This window comes from Anas platyrhynchos, chromosome 12, assembly GCF_047663525.1.
Source record: "Anas platyrhynchos isolate ZD024472 breed Pekin duck chromosome 12, IASCAAS_PekinDuck_T2T, whole genome shotgun sequence".
Classification (NCBI taxonomy): domain Eukaryota; kingdom Metazoa; phylum Chordata; class Aves; order Anseriformes; family Anatidae; genus Anas; species Anas platyrhynchos.
This window is the reverse complement of record NC_092598.1, coordinates 15,021,712-15,048,307: the sequence shown is the minus strand read 5'-3', so window position 1 is coordinate 15,048,307 and position 26,596 is coordinate 15,021,712. Positions and strand designations below refer to the sequence as shown.

Genomic DNA, 26,596 nt, shown 5'->3' with positions numbered 1-26,596 from the left:
GCACAAGGCTGTTCATCTCCGCTGCACTTGATGGAATATGATGATGTTACGCCTCTTCCAGGGTAGGCAGCAATAACTATTAGTTTTAAAGATGCCTGCTGAAGTTACACCACTTGTAAGCTTGCAATATAACAAAGGTTATACTTAAGAAGCTAGACAACACTTCCTCCCTCCTCGAGGTTTGAAAACTCTCCGTTACTTTAACGAGCTAATTAATGATATATTATCCCGAGACTGCTGTTTTTCTTATGAATCTCTGAAATTAGCCATGCGGTGTGACTCACCCTCCCGCAATTACAAATATATTGCTTGGGCTGTTGTTTCAGTGTCTGAGCATCAAGGCGCTGCTGGGACTGAGAATACTCTTCTGAAAGAGTTAAATAAGGCAGGGTCAATTATCACTGGAATGTTAACCAGAACTCTCTAGGGCAAGATAAATCAATAGTAAATACAATCTTACTAAGAAAGTGTGTGTCACTTTCAGTTCAGCGTACTGGAGAGCACATTGCTCTGTGAAATTAAGTAAGAACTGTAATAATATCACGCCATGCTGTAGAAATAGCAGTAGGTGAAGTTTCCTCCATGAACTCAAGACGTGATGCAATGGCAGCTTGTATGGATAATTGTATATTTTGCTAGAATCAAAAATAAAGGTTTTAATGTATTATTAAATTCCTTGCTCGGAGGCAGGCATTCACACACCTACAATTATTTTAATTGCATGTTCCAGATTTTTTTGTTTTTCAGAATTTTATGACAGAAGCTGAAGTTAAAATGAATACCTTGCAACATACTTTCCTGTGTTTCAGCAATACGTTTTTCTCTCTGGGTAATGGAGTGGTTTGTTCCGTGTGTTATATTTTTAGTTTTATGGAAAGGTTTTGGAAAAAAATGTGCCAAACAAAATATGTGTAGTAACCAATATACAAACTACTCTAAATTAAATAAGTCTGGAGAGCAGAAAAGAACATGTTTGGAAACTGAAGACTTCACTACAGCCCAGGAAAAGGTGACAGGGGATGCATGCACTGCTTAGAACCATGCAAAAACTACTAATTTTTACTGCAACCTTTAGAGTTCCTGTGAAATTCTTGCACAGACATAGGCTTTCTAGAAGGTGAACTGCATCTTTGGAAAAATAAAATATTGTATTTCTGTTTGAAAGAATGGCCTTGTGTCTGTCTGAGAAATTTCATGAAAGAGCAAAACAACACTGAGAAATGATGCTCTTGTGGTTGAACTGTGAGCAGGGGGGTGGCTGCATAAACTAGGTACCTCACAGCAGACCAAAACATGGATTTATAGCATGCTGCTACTCTGCAGTAACTTTTCATATATGCTGCTGGTCAGCAGGATGTAGCTTAGCTGACTGTAACAGCAGGATGGGCACGGGAAGGAAAAAATCCTTCTTGGTTATCAAACCAGGCTCCTGTGTGATTACATGGAGCACGGGACACACGGCACATGTCCCACCTGAGCTCCTGGGAAGGTCTGGTGGAGCCTCGTGCTGTGACTTGGGCTCACCTCCTCATTCTGCCACTCAGTTCTGCAACCTGGAGATAACCACTGATACTCCCTGTGCCTCTTCTCCCTCTCTGGCACGAGCATGACTGAGTTTCTCATGGAAGCTCACCTCGGTGTTGTCCTGCTTTGCTACCGCTCGGCATCCCCAGGAAATGGATGCAGTTCTGCTGTCACCTGGCAGGACCATGGCACTGCAGCCCCAGCACCAACCCCGCTGTGCTGCTCTCTGCCCCTTCCACAAAACCCACTGCTGGATCTCTCAGACTGACATTATCCAAGATCTTACAAACTGCCAGCATCTTTCATCTCCTCTCCATCCCCAGATCACAAGAACTACCAAGCCCAGTGCAATTTCACTGATGCTGCTGATATTTCTCCTGATTTATAGCAAACTAAGTGGAACGGGACCCGGGTCAGGCTCTGGGGAGGTCACACGAATCGCCTTTTGCCACCCCTTCCCCCTGAGGCAGGAGGCTGAATAGCAAGTGCACATTCTCGTGGCAAGGGCACCTCCTCTAAGAAAAAAATATTCATATGTACCCAAATCTTGAATTTCATTAAGCTTAATGCATTTGCAGCCAATTGAATTTGATAGAAAGCCTTTCCCAGGTAGTATTTAAACTCATCAAGAAGCCTAATCAATGGCTGGTAGTTAAATGCGTTCTTAACTTTTTATGTGCATTGTCCTTGTGCCATGTGCTGTGATGTCTTTATAACAGGATCATTAGGGAAAATCACAAAGATTAATAAAAATATAAGGTGAATTGGACACAAGGGGTTCCATTAAATAGAAGAGGATTACAGAGAAACGAGGCTCTGCGGTATTTTGAGCTGTAGTATTTTAAGTGGGTTTTTGCTATGCTCTACTGTTTGTTGCCTTTTTCTTAGTTTTTCCTTTCACAGTTGTAATGAGTTGGTGTAAAAAAGGATGGTCCTAGGGCAAGCCTAGAGCTAGGAGGAGAAAAAAAGGTCATGTTCCCAAACTTTCACGCTTCTATTCTTCCTCCTGGAAAGAATATGAAAACCAGGGCTTAAAATAAAAGGCAGCAATTAGAAACAACCCCTTGGACTGTTTTTATCCAAAGGCAGAACTTACAGCTGCAAAATTCCATTGATCCACCGATATGCCTCTTAGAGAGGAGCAGGAGAGGAGGCTCCATTTATTTCAGGCAGATTAGCTCTATTTAAAAGCAACCTATCCAGCTCCAGGCTCAGCTCCTCGGGCTGCCTGTTCCTGCTGCAGGACGAGGAAGCTCACCCAGGCACCAGGTGCCAGCTGCCCCTCTGGCAGCCCCAGCAGCTCTTTCGGGCACACAGAGCCTTTTGGAGCAGCCTGGGGCAAGGCACTGCATCTCCCTGTGCCTCAGTTTCTCTGTGTACAAGGAGGAACGATGGCTTTCTCTTCTATACCTTTTGTCTTTATTCGACACGCTACTACATATCATGTCCCCTGCCACATATTATAGCACTGCACCTCATGCAATGAGGCCAGAATTAGTTTTCCTCTGTAAATATCCACGTGGTACAGTACTAATAACTTATATACTTAGTACTTAATAACTAATAACTTAGCATAAGAGGCCAAGTCTGGCAACCTAGCTGTGACTTGTGACTTGTTCTGGGGTAGAAATTTAAGAATTAACTCTTTCAGCACTATAATAAACTTTGTTTTTAATTTTCTCTGTTTTTCACAGAAAATCCTCTACTCCACCTCTGTTTTAGCAAAGTCTTAGCTAGTCTGTTCTGGTTCTGCTGACCTGGGAGCAGCTTCGGCGGTCTTTAAGGCACCCAATATTAACATGAAAGACTGTAATCACATCTTCACAGCTGTTAGAGCCCGCAGTGTCACTGGGAGTTTGCATGGCTAAAACAGAATTTGCTGTATAATCCATGCGCTGTGCTGTTCATGCATGGTAATTATGTCTAACAAAATCCATAAGGAACGAAGCAACTACATACAGTCTGCTTTTGAAATCGGAAGGGAAAGACTTTTATTTCTGCTATCCAAAGAAACCACCTTGAAAGAAAATCGCTTCATACTTCTTTGATGACCAACAAACGGGCAGTCATCAGCAGCCCTGCATTTCATAATGCATGTTTCTGAGCATCCCTGTTATTCAGGATCGTCAGCGATTAATCTCTTCCAGACAAAGATACAAAGTTCTCCGTTACCACTATTTTCTCTAACGGGTGAATCTTTGACTAAACTCCTAACATGACTAACACGAACATATGCTGGGAAGAGATGGCAAAGCACAGAACAAACCCCATTGCTTGCTACCAGCATCGTGGCACTAGTGCACACCCCCACTCTCGCAATCTGTCTGTCACAGAAGATCTTCTACGCATGCAGACAGAGATACATAACCAGCTTTCCCATTTGACATAACGTATGAAATACTTCTCCATGGAAAATTTAGGCAAAACAAAACTGTCACTGTTAGAGTTCCTCTCCCTTCCCCCTCCTTTTTCAGTATTTCATGGGAGTTGTAATTTGGGTGCCTAATTTAGTTCTATGGTCTGTATCTCCTAGGATGTATTACTTCTGAGACACTAAAAGCTGTGAAAAGCATGTCCTGCCACAGCAGGCACAACCTGAGCACAGCCTCAGCCTGCAGAAGACAAAGGACGCAAGAAATAAGTGAAAGAAGTTTCCACTAAGCACTGAGAGTAGGCTTATAAAATAAAAATATAATGGAGAAGAAAAAGGAGGATTGGGGCAAAATTTGGTGCCCCTAGCCTCCACAACAAAAGGAAAATATGCATATTTCAGCAGGAAAAAGTAATATATATATATATATTTATATCACTACCAATATAAGTTTAATGTCATTAAAAAAAAAAACACACAAAAAAAAACAAAAAAAAACACACAACATAGAAAACTTTGGACCAGCTTTGCCACAAATCGCCTCTGACTAAATTTAGGCCTGACACATGGAAAATCAGATGTTGTTCATAAGAAGTGCTTTATTTTTAGGACCTACAAGAACTAACGCATCTTGATATCTCCATTTATTTACTTCTCCCCTTCTGGGCCGTGCTTTGCTCCCCAGTGCTGTAGCTGCCCACCTAAACACCACGGTCTCGTGGAGGGGGTGCAGTACGGGGCGAGGGGAAGGAAGGGCCGCCGGCAGAGAAGTGGAGCACTCAGCGGGCGACAGCCTGGTGCTCCTGCTTTTGAGGCCGCTCCTGGGACTCCGGCATTGCCCAACAGGAATATTTCTGCTTTGTTTAACACAGTGAAAAAACATCAGTCGACACCGTAATGTTAAGAGTGGTGGATGCAAGTATGACCGATAAACAAACACGTCTTTGTTTTAATAGCGGGGAGTGACTTATCATAGTTAATTATAGGAATTTACAGCTATTTATGTGAACTCAAGAAAGCAGAAAACATTCATTTGTTGGTAGTGTAACTGCTGGGTGGAGGCAGCCCAGATGCATGGAGATGAATGCTAGACTGTATCTTGTTTGTCTTGTTATGCACAACTTTACTATGTAAATTTGAACTTCAGTGAGTAGCTACTTGGCACATTAGAATGTATAATTATAGACACACAAAAAACCATGGAAAGTGACATTTAAACGTTGTTTCTTTGTCACATATCAGTTAAATATAGAAAAAACATATTTACTTTAATCCGCAGTAGACACTTGGTCTCGCACCTGCTGCTCACACGCAAAATATGTCATTATCACTCAGCGTCCATCCCCTTACACACGGAAAACAAAGTCACTTTGGTTCAGTTTTGTGTGTCTCATTTCAAGCCTCAGAGGAGCTGCACTTACAGAGGAATGTTAAGCAGAAAACAAAACCAAAATAGCGCAACATCAACTACAGTTCATGTACAGGGAAAAAAAACGCTGCTCTTGTGTGCATTCAATAATTATCCCCAAACAATTGTGCTACGATGGCATGAACTCCTGACACATTTTCCCCCACTTTTCAAAGACTGAGCAGTGCTACCAATAAACCACTGTCATCATTAGCAGGCACACCATATTGCAGAAAGTGCTTGGCCAACTGCACAGAGCGGACAGAGCCAAAGACAATATGGCACCCAGCACGCTGCTGTTATATCACGCTGCTTTATGCTCTACATATTTCTCAGGTTTTTCTTCTGGACAGCAGTTATTGTGAACAATTATTTTAAATATGCAAACCACCAGTTTCTAATGAGGACCAGAAGTATTGCTAAGGAGGACCTAAAAGCATTCTTGGCTCTGTAGGACAAGTTTCAACTAGCAATAATCTACATCTGAATCTCTTAGACATACAAACAATCCTCCTGTACCGCAGTGGCTACTGGCATCATACTTGTCAATGCTTTATCTGTGGAAGGGCTCATGGAAGAAAGGAAATGAATCTTTGGACTGAGGGAGGACCAAAGCAGAGAGATATGACGGAAGGGGCTGAAGCAGCGCAAGTGCTGACCTCCCCGAGCTAGCATCGACCTAAGCTCGTCCTTTGCAGGGTGCAGTGACATGCGGTTCTGACAGCACATGCTCACAGACACGGGGCTGTCTGCACCCACCCTGGGCTATTTTTGAACTCAGACTCTCAGCATGGCTCGTAGGAAGGAGATGGGATGGTGAGGAACAGTGCTGGAGCCAGCACCATCCCTGCTGCAGACACAGAACTGCCCCTGTGACTTGCCCAGGTTTACACCCAGGCAAAAGAGCTGAAACAGAATTTGGAGGGAGGCACTGGGTCACTTCTTCCCATGAAAAGGACACTCACATTGGACCAGATCTCAGAAAGTTTACTTTCTCTTAAGCCCAGGGACTCAGGAGTTAGGATGTTGCAATCTAATGTAGCTTGGGTTTAAACTTTCAGGCAATTCTTCTCTTAAGCTCAGGTTTCTCCTGACAAATAGCTACTACATAAAACTAAGCAAGAAGATAAACAGTTTTATGTGTTACCTCGCGGAACACAGGACATGTCTATAAACTCAAACTATGTGTATATACATGGCATCCCCACGGACAGGGCAAAACAAAGCCACCTCCGGCATGGCACAGGCAAACTGTGCAACTGTCACACAGCAACAGCACGGCAAAGCAAAAACCTGTGTTTAGTCAAAACTGCAGCAGGGGACTTATGCTATGCTAGTGCTGAGGAACTGAACAAGACAACCAACTTCCCATCACTGCCTGTACCTTTATCTCATTCTCTTTTTTTAAAGAACCAAAGACAGGTAGTTAATTTTTTGATATCCTGTGTTGTTTTCTTGTTTAATACCTTTCAGCAGTTGCTATTCTACACCTCAAACCTGCGTGTCGTGTATTTCAGAAGGAAAAGTGAGCAGCGCCCTTTGGGCTATGTTCCTGCATTTTTGATCCGCTGTTTGCTTTGCCACGGTAATGATTATTTGTAGCTAAAGAGATCAATGGAAGTTCTAAACATACTCCTGCGACATCCGCTGTACAGCCTGCGTTCAGTCACAAACAAAAATAACCACACCGCGTGTGGGTGTCTAAACAGGTAACGCAAACACCCTAAGCATAACAGACCCGAGGACATACCACAAGGAATACCAATTCGTACTTAAAATGTCCTATGGCATTGCTACACCAAGTGTAACAAAAATAAGGGAGCAGGATGAAAAGGTTGCAGAGCTGCTTGTAAACAATGCTACCTGGTGGGATGGCTGATGCGGCCTCCTGAAATGGCAAGTGAAGCAAACTGCATAACCCACAATTAAGGTGTCTAAAACTGTGCAGGAAAAAAAAAGGCAAGAAGAAGAGACACAAAAGCACCTCCTCCAGTTACAGGGTAAGAAAATAGCGGAGTGAAAGGAGGAAAGTAGGAGAAGTGATAAATATTCTTAGAGACTTTTTATTTAAGAAGTATTATAAAACATCACAGATATCCACAAAGTCTGCTTCATTCTACAACAGCACTATACGTCACACAGGGTGCTTAAACTTTTGTGCTGATTTTTCCCATTTCTGATTTCGCCACGTGCTTCATTTCCCATCCACTGATTCCTTCCAAGCCATCCTCACACATGCCTCCTACCTCAACAAACCTTCACCAACTGTACTGTTACACAGGTCACTTCCACTTCAATATGCGAACAAAAATCACATCTGATCTTTTTAGATCTTTCCTGTATAAAATAATTCTTATTCCAAAGGGCTTTCCACTGGTCTGGCTAAGTTTTTGTTTTCTCTCTTTCTTTCCCAGGGCAAAAATTATAATTCAGCCCGATACTATTCAGTTCTTCTTTAGCAAGTGTTAAACAGCCAGAAATACGGTGGCTACTGGCTAAACTTCAAAAGCCTGGAGTGTAGTCCCAGCATGGAAGCTGCACATACACGTTAGAGAGAGTTGGATGCATTATACATTTGTCTGACTTGAGTATTCACAGCTGAGGAAATCATGTTGATTGGTTCTGGGTCCTTTGTGAGCTCTGACAGATCCTGACCCACATTTGTCATCCTAGTCATTTTATTCCCGGCTTGTTACAACCATAAAGGCAACTTTATTTTCACTCCTTACCTGCTCACTGGGAGGCAGGGGACTGGTTTATTAAGAAAGAAGTAGGCGTTAATCGAGTTACCCCTATGACAGAGACAGGGCTTTGTCTATCCAGCATAGGTTAGGTTGGCCTAAACCCATGTTTGAGCTCTAATACATCCAAGGTCCTAATACAAGTCCAGCTCAACCTCCATGTGTAAAGGAAAAGCACAAGAAAGCTTCACCTTTTACCTCTCAGCTGGCCAAAGCAGGTAACTACATGCAGCGTTAATGGGCCAGCCTGGTTAAGGACCTGCAGACACATTCTGCTATCATCTCTCTGAGTCGCCTACTAGTCTCACGCTGCCCGGTGAGTGCACACAGCTGAAAGACTTTCCCCATTCTCCCACCGCCGCCTGCTTACCTGCTGCAGAAGCAGGGACATGGGTGAAGCTGAGGTGATGGGACTCCCCTGTACCCGCGCAGCTCCTGATTCTGAGCTTCCCACAGGCAAAGCTCAATGTTTTCCTGCACAGAACAATTTGACAGAATCACAGGTTGCCTTTCATATCTTCCTGATATGCATACACAAATCTGAAACTTCCCTTCAGTGGATAAGCCAAGTTGTTTTTGTAATGTTATCCTGCCTGTGCGAGCGTACAGTGTTTTAAGAGGTGAGTACCCATTCAGTTCACCCCCAGACTGTGATGTTTTTTCTCAGTGTAACCCGAGACAACTTGTCCTGCTCATTTTCTGATGGTGTCCAGATTGCTCCTCTCCCAAGAATGGGGCGCTTGACGATTTCTGACACTCTGAGTCAGAAACAACTAAACAGCTTGATAGAATTTGACTTTGAACAACATGAATGGGAACTGGTTATAGCTAAGCAAAGCTGTCAGGCTGCAGTTTACTAAGAAAGAGTCATCTACATCACCTAACTCCTTACAGTGTTTTGAAATTTGCAGACATGTTACCAGTGAGCGTGTATCGATTGCCATTCCTTAAACGTGGCAGAGAGGATTTCCCTACTGAGTGGCTAAATTCTGTGAAAGTTGAAACAGATTTAATTGAATGTAAGTACGTTATTGGTAATTTTATTCAGAATTCCCATATGAGACAAATCACACCCATTATAGAGAAGTACAGCTCCTGGTACAGGGTCCACAACTGTATATAAAATAAAGGCATTGGAAAAATACAGGGCAGGGTAGGGGACAAGGAGAACTGTTAATTGCCCACGAGTATTGCAAAGACATAAAAAATTAATTATTTTTACATAACTTAAGCCATTTAAAAATTGGGTGTCTAGACTCCTTTTCCATATACACAGAGCCGTTTTAGCCAACTATTTAATGATGGAATCAACTGTCCAATGAAGGCAAACCTAAAGGACAAATTAAAACGTATCCTAAAAGAAAGTGAGATGGTTCTACTCTGCAGCATAAGAGTCCATCCTGAGGTATTTCCTGTTTTCCTTTCTTCCTGAAAATATTTCAGAAGAATTTAGTAAAGAGTTTTGAAGTCACAGGTATAGAAATAAGGAAACTGATATATGCAGGTCTCATCTGTGATACAATGGTTTGGGTGTTTTGACAATACATACCTGGCAACCTGAAATACAACTAGTGAGAAAGCAACAGCTCCTATTTTGCAAAGGTCTTCAAGTGTGTGGAGAATACTACACTGATCTTGAAGGAAGACAGTAAAATCTAGAGGACAACTAATAAAAGTCTACCATTCACTCAGCATGAGAAATTATAGTTATCGGTGTTAGCAGAAGCTGCACACACACATTTACAAGTGAGCACAGTCTGGAACATCTACAAACGAATATTAGGGCTGAAAACACTATTCCAAAGAAAGACACAAGCTATTAACTCAAATCCTGATGCAGCTGACAACCACTGAATTTGCAGTTGTTGAAATGCTATGTTCAATGTGAGAGAGGGGAGAGATGCACGATGTGAAACTACATTTGTGACCAAAGCAAATCCTCTGACTGCTTACCAGTGGTGTAAAGCAGCGTGCAGGGCTGCTCCGACTTCCCTCTGCGTGGAGTAATATCACATGACAGAACCTCTACTGCACGGAGTGGCAAGCTGGGGAAAATAGATAAGGAAAGCATTGGTATTGAAATACACAAAGAACAGCAGATACTCTTTATTGTGTAATGCATTAAATTATAACGGATGGTGTAAGTAATTCGTAAGCGCCACTCAAGTATTAAAAAAAAAAAAAGCACTCAAAGGAAAAAGTTTGCAGAATTCATGAAACCTTTCTTCCCCCAGTTTCTGAATCCCCCCTTTTGAGATATCCTCAGGGTACAGACGGGAACATGTAGATTTTTAAGTTGGAGTATGTTCATTTTACAAGCCCAATAAATCACACAGCATGCTACAAAATTCAAACATCAAAATGGCAGAAAACAAAGACGAGATTCAAACTGACACTGAAGACGTAGCCCAATTCTTTTTTTTCCAGTTCACCAAAGAAGAGCTCCCTTTGCTTCACAGCAAGTGGAATGGTGCCTGGAATCGTGCTTTTGCATCTGCTTTCTCATGTTGAGTGATGCACCAAACTCTGCGCATCACCCAGCACCACAGATGCCTTAGGAAAACAGGATGCATGGGACTTCTTGAGAATTATATGCCAAATAGACTTCATTAAACACCTCTAGCCAGAGATTAGTAACACCCGTTACAAATAGATATCCTTCCCTGTTCCTACACTGGGTAGCAGGTGTCCATACCCAATTTCCTCAGAAAACGAAGAAACTCTGCAATAATTTGATCACGTACTGAATTGCCAAATTGCCCAAAAGAAACACACTTCTTATTCCTAATGAATTGCACACATTAAGGTGTCCAAATCATTATCATGCCCAGTACATTATTCACCTTTTTCATTCACTTTTGAAGTTGGAGATACATACATCATGGAAGGATCGTTTTGTACTCAGATGCTGGCACATCCCTTCGGTAAGGACCTAATAGATATTTTCAGCTTGCAAATAACCACCTCTAAAATTTAAATTCAAAAGATTTACTATGCTGTAGGAAAAGATAAAGAAATCTCATCTTGCCTGCTCTTGCGAGTCCTAGTGAACAACCCTACTAAAAGTCCAGCTCCTGTACCTCTTCCTCCTTTGCCTGAGGGATGTGCTTTTGTTAACAACCATTCCTTAGCATCTTCTCTTCAGTAAGCTCCTGAAGCCTGAGCACTTACACCTGACAACTTAGCAGACAGGTCTTAAAGGATCAGAAGATCAGGAGCAGGACCCGTGAAACCTCCGCAAATGTTTGTGTTTATTCCTCATATGGGTGCTCAGCAGAGACATCCATGTTTTGAGCTAGGGGTTTCAAAAGACATGGTCAATAGGGGCTGGCACTCAGTCTGCTCAGGCAAAGGGCTGTTAGCTATGACACGGGCTCCTAAGTAGGAGCTGGTTTCCAAAAGCTTTCAGCCCCTGTAAACAGCTTTTTGTTAGCAGCTCCAGATGAGCAATCAGAACCCGTGCACCAGTTGTGTTCACAGCAGCAGCTTCTGTCAAAATCCCTGGCTTGGTGTGACTGCACCACAGCTGACAGGTGGAAGGTCCCCTACATCTCAAAAACACCTGACATCTCAGCTGTTTGAAAACTTGGATGTTTAAAGATTAAATTCATACTGAAAGAGGAGCCAATTATCCCATATATCATGATGGGAACAGTAAATAACACACCAGGATGTGAGCTGAAGCAGATAACTGGTGGCCAGTCAGGTATCTACCTTGGTGGCCCACAGGTCTGGGCTGGGTGGGATGTGAAAGTCTGGCACAGGGTGGGCAGCTGGAGAGCCCGAACCTGGAGAGGGTGGGATCTCAGAGGGTCACATCAGCTCTCCTGAAGTACGTGCTGGGTAGTCCTTATGACACTGAGGTTTTTAGCTCAACTGAAAGCAGCGAAGCTGACCCAAAAAAGCCTCTGAGTTCCCAGTGCTGCTCCCCACACTCTTTGTGTCAAGCTCAGAGTTACCAGGTGTGTAAGTGATGGGAGCCCACAGGCAGTTTTTGCTTGCTTGGCCAGCATCTGACTTTAGCTTTCATTGACCTTGACAGCAATACACAGAAACTATTTTCACTTGGATGAACTATTCTTGAATAATTTCACCAAATATTTTACGATCCAAGACACTTACTTTGAAATACTAACCTTTACCTGTCCTCCTTTTATCTTCACAAACCAGTAAGAGGAATCCTGCCAAGGCAGTAACCTGTTTGGCTCATGATGAGTTCCTCTATAGGCTCCTTATAATATTTCAGCACACCACAGGCCTCTCACTAATCATTGAGGTGAACGTGCTTGACTGGCTGCCTGGAGTGAGCTTTAGGAGGACTCGAACCCTCCAGAGGACAAATTTATAAAAAGAACACGGGCACCTATGGCCAAATCACTTCAGCGTGAGGGAGAAACATCTTACGTTGTTGTAGTCGGTTTCTTTTGAAGTTGTAACCTCTCCAAAGTAAAAAACTAAAAGCCATATCTTTCATGTTTTTTGCATTTTTCCCCATATCATTCTGCCTAGTAACTGCCTTGATGTCTCCTTTAACTGTCTTGGACGCATTTGATTTCCATGCGCTGCTTTTTTCAGAACTTCATTTTGATCAGATATTTCTCCCTTGTCCAACATACTTTCTTTCTCACTCCCATCTGCTACTGAATTTCTTCTCAGATTCTGTGTAAGGTCTGGACGCTCTGCTGGACAACCATGCCAACAAACATCCCCACCTGGAGCTTGGATTCCCATTTTAACTCCCTCTTGAAAAAAATGCTCAATGCCACAGCATTTACCTATTTTTCATGGCAAGGTTATGAACACATCTCTGCCAAAACAATTACCAATCCCTAAAACATAGCCTCATTTTTCTATTGCTCTCCAGTTGCATGAGTTTGGGTGCTTTCTTGCCCACCAAGCAGGACCTGCTGGCAAGAAACAGGCAACCACAGAGAGTGAATGCTACATAAACTGCACTCAGCCCATGATGCAACTGTCCAACCTAAATAAACTGCACAGCTCACATTTTCAATGAGGAATAACAAACCTCCAAGTATGGACTTTGGAATAAGCTATAGAAAAGTAGGAAAATTAAGCAAGAAACTTGTTCTGCCCATAGTCATCAGAACATTATTGCTGCTGCTTTTGATGTCAGTAGGACCATTCACAGCTTTTCACTGTGCCACACACCCTAATTACAAAAAAAAAAAAAAAGAGTATGAAGAATGCCTGAAATACAATCTCTTTGAAACTCCCAAAAGGCAGTTTTTAAAACAATAGGAAAAAAAAATCCTCCAGTGGTCCTCAGTCACCTATGAAGATGAAGACTATCCAGAACTATATAGCAAAGCAACAAAAAAGCATCAAATTGGATCAAATTTGCTGTTATATCATCAGCTACTGTCTTAATCCATCCCCTAAATGTCCAGTCACAGGAGCACACATTCCTATCACCGCTTTGCACTGTTACGCTCTGGCATTAACTATTTGAATTAGGATAAACTGTTTTATTTTTAATTTCCACCTTCCCCAGCCCCCAAACGAGAAAGCTTGACAGCGAATAGAACAAGGACCTTTGGTCTCATTTTCCTTCATCCACCAGCCTCTTTAGTTCTGCGTTTGGTGTACAGGCAACAAGGCCAAGCTCCCAAAAGAACAAATGTTGTCCTTGACTCATAGTTTATTTAGTGCGGCAGGAGCCAAAATCGGGCTCCAAATGTTTTATTTAGAGTTCTCCCCTCTGCTTTAAGTCCAAGCTACAATAAATTTATCGTGAGTATTCATAGTCCCTGCTGCAAACATGCTGGGCTGGAAAGATGTGGTGGTTACACCACTGGGCTTCACACACGTGCTGGTGAGTGCAATTCATGCTGGATAACAGAAAGCACCGTTAAGTAAATATGCCATAGCCCAGCGACTGGGAGATGCAATTAGGTGACTGCTTTGAACATAAAATATTCTCCATTTTGGTTGCGCAGCTTGCCATACAGTTTCCTTGAGAAAACAAGACGCTAGAAGAAAGCCTTAAAGCTTTTTACACTTTTGTGGATGCCCAAACTTGCATTATTTTGCCCAGGCTGAGCTGTTGTTCACAGCCCTTTCTGGTAGGTGTTCTTACCCACCAGGCCCTCTCACCACTTAAACACCTAAGAAAGCCCCTTCCCGCAGAAAATGGCATACTACACAAGCAGGCAGTCCTATTAGGAGGATTTTCACCAGAAACGACTGCCTTGTTTGGTTTTATTGCTCACATCGAGTCACATAACAAACTTTCTAGTCAGATTTCAAACGAAACGCAATTCAAGGCTGCCGGAGACAAGAGCTTTCATTCTTTCTGTTCAAAAGACAGAACTGACTTACCAGCAACCAGACAGCAATCCTTATACATGCAAGCACTTGTTCATAAGCTCTCCCATTAAGAGTCTGGTCCCATTAAGACTAATCACACAAGCCTCTGCCATACGAATGAAGTAAAAGATCAAAACTCAATTCTGTACCTGCGTACAGTTGATGTCAAATATCTTAACACTTCCACTTTGGGTCCAGGATTTTGTTTAAAGTAACTTTCACTCAATTGAGAGAAATGGCTGAAATCCAGCATATGAATGTTTCTTCACACAAAGCCACTGAATATTTCAGGCTTCCAAGGGAGAGATTTGACAAAAGCTGGAGCCGAATTTTGGAAATTGTGTGGAAATCCCCCTTGGTACAAGCACTCACACGGTACTTTCACCTTTTATTAGCCTACAGTAGCAATAAGTAAATTCATAAACAATAATTTCTCAGGCCACCATAAAACTGATGACTGAAACTGAGTAAGACCCACACAAGTAACCAGGCTCCTGCACTGCTTTTACACGGATTTGCCAGCCAGCTTTCAATACTCGCAAGGCCCACAACAAACCTCACTCTCAGAAACACCTCTAATTTCCTTTTTGCTCTATTTAATTTGACGGAAGTTAAGAGAGATTTAAACATTATTTTTGGCTACAGACATTGTAATGTATTAAAAAATGAGCAGTAACAAGAATAAACTTTAGAAAGGTATTATCATTAAGAGAGTGCCTAAGGCCCTCATCACCAGTAGACTCTACCTGTGCAAATCTTAACTGACATCTGTCCACTTAACAAGGCTTTTGAACAAAACTGTTCTTATTCCCGAGCAACAGTTACTGAGACACAGCTTCTGGGTTCTAATTTCACACCCTACCTTAATAAGAAATTAAAGCACAAACAACACTTGGCTGTGCTGGGGCTGTGCAGGGCCTGCACTCTCTGGGCCTGCAAACAAGAAGGGCTCTGGGTCAGGCCCACCAGTATTTGCAGACAGCCGATTTAAGCTCTGCAAAGGACTTGTGGGTAGAACTGCCAAGCTCTGCTGGAGAACGATCCCTCCAGGCCGGCCTCTTGCCCTGCGGCTCAGGGCTTGCAGGTGCTGGTGGGGGCAGCGGGCTGCTCCCCTCACCGCCGGCCGCCATTTGCTCCCCTCTGAGGTGCGTGTGCCACTGAGGGGACACCTCCAGCCCCACAGCAGGAGGCCTCCTCTGGAGCCCCTCAGGAAACCACACGAGGAAGACCGTGTGGAAGAAGAGAGATGCAAAGTCCTCACCAGAGCCTCTCTCAGTCTCCATCCATGTGCGAAAAAGCAAGTGACAACAGCACATCCCAGAGACGCCGTGCATTCATCGCAGCATCGGTGGGCTGCAGTCCGGCTATGGCCGAGGGCTTCTGAAAATGCTCCTCTGCAGCCCAGCTGTGCCTATTCATCATCTTCTGCTTCATGGGTATTTTAATCCAGCGGGTGGGGGGGACCTAGACTTTCGTGAGTACTAGGAATGTTATGTAAAGAGAAATCTCACTGTTTCCACTGTGAAATTTTGCCTCGGGCAACTTATGAATGTTCCAGGGAAGATATTCACCATTTTCAGTAAAACAGCTGACAGATCCATCTGCTGCTCTTGGTGATATTGGGTGCAATTTTCAAGTGTCTCAGTAACATACGCTCCTAAAGTCCCAGTGAAAAGCCAAGCTTCCCCCTCATGACAGTTGTGAAGGAGGGGGACACAATAAACTTTTGTTCTAATTTCTAAATTTTAAGGATACATGAAGTTTGAAATACCTCAGTGCCAATGAGCATGAGTGTGGAGGAACTGGTTTTACACAATTACAATGAGTTTTGCAAGAAATACAGATGCTCAAGAGGGAACATTTAGTGTAATCTGTTTAGTTCAAAAAACTTAGAAAATATTTTATCAGAAAAATACCTGTCCTGCAGTTATAATACGGAAACTTCTTCATTTTATACTTTTTTCAACAACAAAAACGTAGATGCAGGTCCACTGCAATATGCTATGAAAGGCACAATGGTAACATTTTCAGGTAATTATTTTTAATGAACAAGTACAAATGCTCCTTCTTGATATTACAAAATGAAACATTTCAATTTGAAACTTATTTTCTATTTATTAAAATCATGTTTGAAGATCATGTGTTTAATTTGGGTTTGAATTACATAGATTAGCTGAATCCAAATTGAATTTCTTCTTTAGATTTTTATTAGCCAAAGAACCATTTTTTTTTTGTTGTTTTGAAACACTTTTCAGAATGACTCTGAAGTAAAAAGGAGACGTACTTGCAGGTCTCACCGCAAATTTATGGGCCAGGGGAGTTTTGAGTCTGCCCTGCCATGAATATATCAAACAGAAGGACTCAAAGCCTGCTCTATGGAAAAGCTCACTGTAAATTTACTTGCATCGTAGCTGCAAAGGCATCTGCAATATAATCATAGACACAATTATGCACATAGGGTTAAAGCTGCCAACATCCTCAGTTACTAGATGTCCTGCAGATGAGGCATGAGGGACACAATTTACATTTAATCCTTATAGGAACACATCACCATGTCTGTAGGGAAACTCCAAAGCTGGCATACTTTTTATATGCTCTGTGCCAGGCTAATGAAACAAATATTGATGCATTTTGTTTCATCTTGGACACCACTATTTTGGTCCTTTTGGCCTATAACAGAAACCATGGAGTAAGAAACTGCCACATCTGATGGTCTCTTCACCTCATGTTTTTCAGCCTTACTGGAACAGGAAGAAACAAAGGAAAAAATAGCCCATCAGAACTCATCTCTGGCAGCAGACAGTCTCTCCTGAACTGCTACAGCGGCTTTCATCTCTCTACGAACACTGTGCCACTGCTGGGGGAAGAGATGGTGTTAGAGAACAGAAAAAAAATAAAATTACACACACAACTGTGCTCAACGGTGCCAAATCTGACTCTCCCATTGCTGGTTAAAGAGGCAAAGTTTCTCAGGCTTCCCTGTAAGGTCACAGCTGGTACTTCTATGAATTTTCTTATTACATGGGAACGAGGCAGAGGTTCATAGAGAGAGACAGATGGCGAGGAGCAATGTTACTTATCCTAATGTGCATGTGAGACAAAGAGCTTTTTGGCATACCTCTCAAGCTGAGTCTTAGGGCAGCCGATCCACGCCAAACGTTTTCCTCCCTCCAGTTTTTATTCCTCCCCTCAGCCAGTCTGATCCCACTTGCCTTCAGCGTTTACGTGAATCACACTAGATGTTTTCCTGAGATTTAGGCTCTGATGAGCAAGGCCAGCAAAAACTAGAGCAACAAACAAACAAGCCGACCCCAGCCAAGCTTGCCCACCTCTGCACATTTGCATCCACGTAGGGCACCCCTCCGCCTACCGAACTGCCGCAAGGAGGAAAGTGAGCGTGGTGGCAAGTGGGAACGGGCAGCCCCAGGGAGAAAGATTTGGGATTCAGGTTGTAGACGTACTTATTAATCACATTGAAAATACAAATTGTGGCTGGGATTTTCAGGTGGGAAGGGTAAGGGATCTTCGTGTTGGAGGGAGTGGGGATAGTAATTATGGCTCAAGCCAGGACTTCAACTGTGGGAACAGGGAACAGGCAAGAGAAGGCAAAAATGTAGTTTGCATATTGGCTGGAGTATAGCTTAAAATATGAGGGAAGGGCAGACTTTGATCTCTGTGGTACAAGGCTATCAATGGGAGAACCTCACTCATTCTAGCTGAATTTTTCTTGGTCTTCAGCAGCAACGGAGAATAGAATCTGTGCCTGAGCCCAACCTCCTTATCCTGCTGCAGAGTCAAAATTCAGATAGCCCTTCCACTGCCATCATTGTGGAAATGCATCTGGACTTAACACTAAAATCATGTGAGCACGATCTCCTTCCAGGAAAGCTCTCTCGGAACCAGAGGCCATACTTTCAGAAAACAAGACAATATGTGGCTCCATCACACGGCAGTGGCTCATTCAGACCACCTGACAGGGAGTCAAGCTCTTTGTTCAGGCAGATAGCTATTTGTAACCAGGCTGGCTGTGGGGAAAGCCGTGCTACCTCCCAGAAACGTGATAACCAAACCTGGAAAGAGAGCTTGTCAAGCTGGTGCTGAAATGGTGCAAGGAGGAGGAGCTGGGCAGGGAACTGGCAAGTCAAAGTGAGATGAAGGGAATTGCTCTTCCAGGGTGCTTTCAGCCTGTGGTTCTGTAGGCAGGAGGGCAAATGGAAAGGCAGATCATGATTTGCAGCTTACATAGGAGTTTGAACTGTTCCTAATTAGGACTCTACAGTCAAAGGAGAGAAGACAAAAGGAGAGCACAGCTCTCCTTTCTTTTTTTCTTTCTTTCTTCTTCTCCCTCTTATTTTTTTTTTAAAACCATCACCTTAAAACAGTTCCACTTTAATGCCTCACTGGAGCAGACAATATCACATTCATTTTAATACCAATTAAATTTAACCAGGTTTTACTTAGATGTAGCTACAGAACTTTCTTCCAAACAAATCAAACAAGACTTAATACATTAGAAACGTGACAAATTACAGCACAGGAACTTAAAAGCTTACACCAAAAAAAGGCTCATGATCTACCCTGTACGAGCTCTATTAATGCATGCAAATTGTCTATACACTGAGAAACCAGCGTACACTTTTGACCATTATAAATATTTGTAGTCTCAGCTATCTGGCCTTTTAGCTTCTGGTAAACCATTCTGCCTGCAGCCTGTGTAACACAGACCTGGCAATCCCACGCGTCCTTCCTGCACAAAATAGCATCACCCATGCTCAGCTATGGGGAGATGACTTGCTGCCATGGGAAACCAGGGAAGGGGATCCTTCCTGGAGCAAGGCTTATGCAAACTCCTCGACACTGAGGCGTTACTACAAACCTAGAGAGTGGTCTGGTAATAATTTTAGATTAATAAATACCATTTCACTTGGAGATAGGTACACAGCAACCCCTCAGGCACAGACGTTCCTGTGACTTACAATTAAAAGGAGAAAAGGCAACACTTGTGCATGCATCCAGATATGTTTAAAACAATTACTGAAAATGTTTGACAAACTTCTGTGTTTACTATTTACTTGTGATTTTGTTAACAACCAGTAAGAAGGTGGAAAATAACATTTCTTTTGGTATCAGGTTGGTTTCCTTTGTGTTTGTAAGCAACTCCCACTGCCTCCACTACAAAAGACAACAAAGCTTCTTCTGGATGCCCCACAACACTGCACTGCTGGCTTCCAGCTCCCACTGCAACATGTGGGAGTTTCCCTATTCATTTCAGTGGGAAGTCTGAGCAATCAGCACCTCAGAAAACTAATTAACTTCCATGAGTCACCTCAGCTTCGGCCTACGTTGACTTGTCCAACATCAGGAGCACAAGTTTATTGGCACTGACTGCAAGATTCAAAGAGCCTCTTCTACCTCTTGATATAATTTCAACTAAGACCTGCTGTAGCCAAGTGCTTCAGGATTGGAGAGCCTCTGAAGTTTATGGGGCTGCTAACAGGTTTACAGCTAGACTCTTTCTTCAGCAGCTTGCTGGAACAGGTCCCAGGTTCCGCTGCAGCAAACCAGGGTTCATGGTAGCACACCATCCCTGCAAAGCCACAAAACCCAAGCACAGCTGTAAGGGTTTTTGTCTTTGAGGGTCTTTGGCCGAGAAAGATAAATGCAACAATCCAGCCTATTTTATGCACAAGTCATCCTGACATAACTGCTTTCTGGGGTAGGATCAGAGGATTCAGACTTTCCAGGTAGATTCATGTTTATATACCCAATTCAGAGAACATTTTTATCTGATAACTTTAAGAAAGGCTGAATTTGAAGGCTAAATATTTATAATACTCCAAAACACCTCACGTTTCTGCCAGGAATCAATTTCCTAAACTGCACTGAACACAGACACTGTATTTCTAGTACACGCTTTCAGACTCTCACCTGGATTTTTCCACCTCATCTACCATGGCAAATAGTTGCGATGACACCAGCAACAAAAGTCTACTAATCTACTTCATACTAAATAACTGTAAGAAAAAAAAAAAACCCACAGCGAGCTGAATTGGCATTCATTATTCTAGTTGTTTCATATCTTTAAATGATTCTGGTAAATCGATAAAGCTCTGCAAAGTGGCTGTTGTCTGCTGATTTCTAACTCTAGTCAGTGGCATCCACTCTTTAGTGCACCACACACTTGCTGTGTAGCCATTAGATGAAAGCACTATCACCTGTCAAACAAACTGCTAGAACTGTGATAAATTAATGATCAAATAGTACAGTCTGATGTACAGTAGCAGTGCCGAGGCTAGTTACAACCAGGCCTCATGCTTTAAAAATGTAGCTGACATTAAAAAAAAATCAGCCATTAAAGAAAAATGTCACACAGCTTTTCAAAAAAATATCTATTTAAAAAATGACCACATACTGATATTCCAGGATTTGTTTTTTTCTTTAAAAAAAAAAAAAAAAAAGTAGTGAATGTGCTGTAAAACCTTTCTGCGTCCTATAGATTTTCAAGGCAAGCAACAACGCGCAGCTAAGCAGAGAGGATGTTTGTGTTTTTTTGGTAAGTAGTGCTGTGTACAAATGTGTACCTCAGAGGAATCCTCTGGTGTGTCACGGACAGAACTCTTGTTTGCAAGGGAAATGTCCTGAGTTCTTTTTTCCCCCCGTAATGCTTTTGATTTTTGACATCATGGGTAAAATATTTCAAGGGAGCTCCATATCACTTCTAAATATAAACAATACAAAATAAGCCTTTGCTTTTGAAGCACTTGACATCCTTTGAGCTTTGAATTTCGACTCCTAATAACTCTTGATGCTCACTGCATTAATGTATAAAGTCCTTTTTGTGAGCTAGAAATGGTTCCTCATGTCCCTCCTGCCATTGGCTTTATGAGCTTAATTTATTCTTTTTAATATAAAATCTCATTACCTGAACATGACACCACCACTTCCATTTTATCTTTGATATAAGAACAGAGAGAAACCAAAATCAAACCCTTAAATAAAGTCTGTAATCATCCCTCACTTTTTCTTGCTTTTCAAATTTCTAAACAAAATTAAGTAAAAATACCTTCCAGGGCACACTAAGAAATGTAAAGAGTGAGAGGAAAAAAAAGAAAATTACTTTATAGTGAACTAACAAGGGACATAATTACTTACACAAGCAGCATATCTTCTTCTTGATGATATTCCTTCATGTTTATTTTGCTATATTTGTGAAAGCTGAGGAGTGCCTAGGAAGAATGGATATGCTGGAAAGCTCGATCTGTTGAAGTAAGTCCTGAACAAAGAGTCGCTTAACCTTTGGCAAAGCATTTTTTTTTTTTTTGCTAAACTTTATTTTCCCAACAGGCATTTAATAGACTTAAAAATACGTATCAGTGGATTTTTTTCTTTAATAAATCAAAATAATCAGGAATAAGCAAGCTCTGAGATAACTCAAAGAGACTGAGGATTGAGTAAGGACTTCTCAAGTCCCGATTTTAACAGAAAATTGGAATGATCACTGGATTAGCACATGAAAGCATCAGTTCCATGCACTAATGGCAGTTCCTTTATGTTGTTGTTGTTAGAGATGTGACTTAAGCATTGACTTAAATTATAAATTTGGCAGGGATCAAACTCCATGATCTAATTATGTCTTATGGCTTTCACTGAATCCTTTGAGGTGGAGCTGGTTGTAAAGAGAAGGACTTTTCACAAGGAACTTGTTTTTCACCACAACCCACATCCCAGATCCTACAGGATCTGATCAGGAAGTAGATCCCTACTTCCTGCCCACTCACGTGGAAGCCTCCAGCCAACAAATAAAGGTTTACATCCCCTAGAAAACTCTGTTTTAACTGTGAAGTGTCAACTACTCCCTCAGAGAGCCTAAGACTTGTAAATATTTTAACTCCTGTGCTGTGCTTTTTCCTCTGATACCAACAATAATCAGGATCATGTTCATCTGAGGCTGCCATGCTGCATCTATTGTTGGAGCATCAGATAGAATGACTGAGAAAACCATGTTATTTGGTTCATGTTGCTGAAGCTTAATTTCGGGTTAATCCTATTCCCTACTCAAGCCTAACTCAATGTGGTGGGATTAAAGTATTTTAAAACAAAAATGACTTCAAACATTTTGTGTATCAGCACTAGGAACCTGGATTTTGCTCTCTCACCAGTGGAAGAATAGATGAATCCCACTGAAAATAAAAGGCGTGCAAATGGATGAGAGAGAATTAGGCTCCAAGAACTCTCCATCCAATTGCATTGGGAAAAGAAGGAAGCTTGTTAAGGGGGCTGAGAAATTGATATGCTGTTGAATATAGATCGGATACATTGATTCTGATGTACAGACATACACTACAATAATTATATGAAAGGCTACAACACTTGGGAATTAAACCATCTTAGATCACTTGAGCTCATTTTGTCATTTATCCTTTGTTTACTTTTACAGTATTACTAAGTAGTCTTACATTTAATTAAGCGCACTCATAACGTTCCTTCAATTAGATAAATAATGCAGCTGCTTCCTCCATCACATGAGGAGGGAGAAAACAAGATAATGTAATATTTATTCTGCTTTTCTTAGTCGGACACTTTACACACAGCTGGAAGGTCTATCAGTAGTATTTTCAATCTATACAGACACTGAAAGCAGCAAATGTTAACTACTTAACAGTGATCATCTGTTTGTGTTAAAAATTTTGGCAGAACAGGTAAGGGCAGATTGAAAGCGGCTTTAGAAAAATGTTTCATTAACAGACTCTACAGTGATGAAATCCTTCAAGATAAATATCACAGATAGTAAAAGCTGGTTTAAAGCCCTGATTTGAAACTCTTACAGGAGGTTGATGGTTTTTTAAATAAGTAGCAATTAGTCTGAAATAATCCATTTATCTCCTCTGCAAGTGACTGAAATAAAGAGAAATTAGATAAAACTACATGCAGAGAAACAACTAAGTGATAACAGGAATGCAATCAGATAGTACTGAACAAAAATTACAAAGGCAGGGCAATAACATATAGTTCATTTGCTTATTGGAGGCTTTGATTCATTCCCTGTGGTAATTGTAAAATTTAATAATATCTGTATACTTACAGTGTTCTGAAAAAAGCACTACCATTACACATTGTTATCCCTGTAGGTTGGATGACAAATGCCTGGGGCAATACTACCATCAAAGCATGTGACATACCCAACATGGATCTTCTAATCTTCATAGGGACGACAACTGTCACTTTTAAAGTGCATGGCAAATGAAGAGGGCATAAGAAAGGAAACTTCTAATTTTTTTTTTCTTTTTTTTCGGATGTCAGTGGTACGAACTCTTTAAGTCTATACCATACTTTAAAATTGCAGTAGCAAAACCCAGGTAATTCACTTGAACAGCTGTATAGATTTCTTAATGCTTAAAAAGTGCTGTCCAGGCTGGGAATAACCATCTGTTCCTTCGAGAACTCATACTCTCTTAGCTAATATATACAGCTAATACACTCTATAGCTTATATGGGAAAAATAGATCAATGACTGCCAAACGAAGGTATGCACCATTCCAGCAAACAGCTCTGTTTAAAACTTTGTGAGGTTTGTTGTGTGTATGTTTTTTTTTTTTTTTTTTTTTCCCCTTGATGGTAACTAATATATTTTAGGGCTCTGCAAATTAAATGAAGAAGCAGCAGTCTGTTGATTTCCATTAGCATTTTTTTTGCTCATGTAATTTTAAGCACTAGCCCTTGTCTGGTTCTCTTAGCTTCCCTGTGCTACAGAACGTGGCACAGACGGTGCGAATCACCCACCCCAGTAGTTTGAATAGGAATGTCACTTTAATGTTCAACACAGAGTTTTCTTCTTAACAGTTTTTCTCATTATAGCAAGACTCAGTACTGTGAGACACCTTTTGTTATGTATATATGAACAAAAGCAGTCAGAACAAATTTAGTACACTGGGCAAGGGAACTGCAAGTTGACAACAGTTAATAGACAAGATACCCAGTACTGGATTTAATCTGCTCTTAAATTTTGTCTTCTTGGGACTACGTAATACATCGGTCAGACAGATTAGTGTCATATGCTTTCAGACAAAAAAGCTAATGCAATCTAGATAAAACAACAACAACAAAATAGAAAAACAAACAAAACAAAGCAAACCAAACAGAAGCAACATCCAAACCACAACAACCAAAAAAAAAAAAACCATAAACCCCCTGAACCATGATTTCAAGAAATCTTTATTCTAAAAGCTCCTAAAATAACTAGATGGCAGTTTCCCATGGCAGCTATCATTGTGTAAATACAGATCTCACACGGAGTCCGAGAGCCATTTTTTCTGTGACTGGTGCAGTGAAAGTGTAGTCCAGGAAAAAGACTAATGAAATTAGAGCAGTTAATGACACCTGAAAGCACAGGCGGTTCTACTTCCATGAAGTGGCACTAGAATCAGCAATCAAATCTACATCCAGCAGCCTTTCCCTGTATTGTGCCCTAAAAGTAGGGGGCTTTGTATACCCACTTAGATTCCTTCCACTGATTTCAGCAAAATGATGACTGGTCCAATGTGGTTCTGCACATAGCAGATGCAGTTAGCCATTAAATGTTTCTGTTTGAGCTGTGGTAAAAATAGTGATAAAAGAAACCACCTTTCATGGGAACTTCCGTCTGTTGCCTAAAATTCTGTTTCTTAAAAATAATAAGAATAATTAAAAAAAAAAAAATCCAGCATGGCAGAGAGAGACATTTTCAGTTTGGATCAGGTACAAAATTCCCAAGGAGTATGGTTGTGTTTTTTTTTTAAATGTAGTATAGCACTGAGAGATGGGACAAACTTAGACCTGTCATCAGATGCTGGACTCACAGAGTTCAGAAACTCACAAGGACTTTCACTGCTTCTGGTCATCACAGCTTGCACAATGGGCTCCCATTGCTAAGCAGAGTCTCTGGGTTCTGCTGTCATAAAAAAAAATAAATAGTAACAAAAAACAAATATATTGAACTTTTCAAATATATACCTGGAATTTAATGCTGTCTGCATTTCATTAGTTTCAACCCGGATTGGCTTCACTTGAATAAAGTGCGCAGATATGACCATTTCAGAATGATATGCCTGAAGAATACAGGAAAACTATCAAAAAAAACCCTCCCCCAAATCCTTGCACGTAAAGCTCAAGTTTTTTAGCTGATTTATCATTTCCAAACAGCTTAGTATGAAGATGCCTACTGCGTCTGATGCGGAGGTCGGAGACATTGCTATCTGGGACCAAGAAAGCACAGCAGGAATATCCTTAAACCCAGGAACTCTGAGCAAGGTCAGGTTTGACCACCAGCCAGCTGTCACCCACCAGCACCCACCAACCTGGGAAGGTTCAAATGCCCAGAGCCAGGGCTTTTCCAATCAGCTGAAGCCAGTATTTCTAGGTAAAGCTGCAGTACACGGACTGATAGATGCTGTGCTGAGTGTCAGCAGCCAGTGCTTTTCGCTGCTCAAGGGTCAGGGTATTCACACCCTGAAAACGTCCAGGAGGGCAGCACAGGTATAAGTGACTGCTGGCAGGGAGAAAGCACAGAGAATAAATAGAAAGAAGGCACACTGATATACTGCCTGACCTACAAGTTATGCATGGAAGAATACACACACCTATCTGATATATACGTGTATATATATATATGTTCATTAATGAGAACCCAGTATACAGAGACATGATGCCAAAATGCTTTAGGTTTAACTGACCCAACTCCACAGATCCCTCTGCCAGGCACTGCAATAATCTCAAACAGACTCCAAGGACACCTGGCCTTAGGTCTGTTTAGCTGCCTGAATTAAGCTTTGCATGCCTGAGCTTATGCTAAGACACACGGTCCTGCCTCTTATTAGACCTTTGGTCTTGCCACTTGCCCAATTTTTGTTTCAAATCTTACAGAACTGAATGTCTTAATTTATCCTCCTACTCCTTATATGTTTAAGGCTAGAGAAGAAGCTCAGTTTTCGTGTAGGCTTCTAGCATTATGCTTACGCAATAGCCTAAAAAATGGCCAAATGTATCCCAAAGAATCAGAAAAGGCCAAAAAGTGGATTCAAACCATTTTCACCTTCATAAAACATAACTGAGAATGTTATGGAAAGCGGTCCAGAAAATAACACTTCTGGAAATATTGCTGTAAGGACCTGCGATTTGATTTGGTGCCAGAGTGAAATACCATTATGTTTCAAAATGAAAACTTCTCAGCCTGTTTTTCGGTTCTTGTAT

The 26,596-nt window shown here is 41.6% G+C and overlaps 1 protein-coding gene across 15 annotated transcripts in view; it reads right to left on the bottom strand.

Moving 5' to 3' along the window:
• Positions 1-26,596, bottom strand: part of LOC101791976 (uncharacterized) — a 716,414-nt gene that overhangs the window by 91,012 nt on the left and 598,806 nt on the right. For all 15 annotated transcript variants that reach the window (XM_072043940.1, XM_072043938.1, XM_072043941.1 and 12 more), the window contains 2 exons: positions 9,998-10,089; positions 8,415-8,518 (listed from right to left, as the gene is read on the bottom strand). The gene's annotated coding sequence lies outside the window, so the exon portion shown is untranslated. The remainder of the gene's footprint in view (positions 1-8,414; positions 8,519-9,997; positions 10,090-26,596) is intronic.